This window comes from Verticillium dahliae, genomic scaffold (genome assembly GCF_000150675.1).
Source record: "Verticillium dahliae VdLs.17 supercont1.6 genomic scaffold, whole genome shotgun sequence".
NCBI lineage: Eukaryota > Fungi > Ascomycota > Sordariomycetes > Glomerellales > Plectosphaerellaceae > Verticillium > Verticillium dahliae.
In genome coordinates, this window is record NW_009276926.1 from 1218547 (window position 1) to 1219621 (window position 1075).

The following is a 1075-nucleotide window of genomic DNA, read 5'->3' on the forward strand; positions in this document are numbered from 1 at the left end:
TGTAGAGTAGACAGACAGCCAGGGAGCACGGATCAGGCTAGGAGGTCGATGGAGCTAGTATCAGCATAGACGAAGATAGAAGAGAATCATCAAGGTGAAGGCTCGCAATCAAGCGAGCTGTGAGCATGGAGGGGGAACGTGATGAACGGCAAGGCATCAGGTCAGTGGATCTGATACAAGGCGTACACAGCACCAAGCATCGACAGGTGCCTATCTTACCTTACCCTAAGGTAGGTTACGTACCTTAGCACATAGTACATCGAAGGGGACGGGGGAGAAGGGGGGAAGGGGGGAGGTCCGTTGCCCCCTGAAGCGGACCCTCTTTTTGGCTGGCAGCCCCTAAGAGCACTAATCTCAGGCCCATCCAGCCCCTGGGAAGATGAGGCGCAGGCACCGATGATGAGAGGGCCAGATCACAGCAACAGGTGGGAAGCGTCGATTGGATTGGCCAACGGACAACCCTCTGGCTGGGCTTATCGGGGTAGCTCATCCAATGATGGGCAATTTGACCAGAATTTTCCCTTTCCATTTGCCAGCCAGTTGAGTTGGTTGGCAGGGCCCCTCGCTCGTGCCGTCCACTGGGGCATGCACGCGCATCTCATCCACCGTTCCACGTCTCCATCGAATCTCGTCTCCTGGACCCTCTCAGCCTCTCCTGCTCCTCCCCCTGGTCGACCGTCTCTGCTATCCCGTCTTTCCATCCCACCCCTCCCCTCCCCCCGTTTACAGTACATGGTAGTAGGCTCCTCCCATTCCCACACAAATCTCCATCCAAACCACTACCAAGCACCAAGATTACCGGCCGACACAGAGCTGGACCGGGTCTCTCTCTCACACACAAACGCGCGCGCAGACTCGTGCACCGCAGTCTTTCTTCTTCGCTCCTTCTTCTTCTCCTTCTTCCTGCTCCTGTTCCACCCCCTCTGACCCTGCGAACGAGGACGACGCTGACAAGCTTTTCCCGCCCGGCTTCAGCTCAGACTCCCGCTACTGTACCGCTATTGCCACGTCCATTCTCGGTACCTACAAAGCACACGTTTGTACATCTGCAGCTTTTTTTTTGCAAGGGACCCCC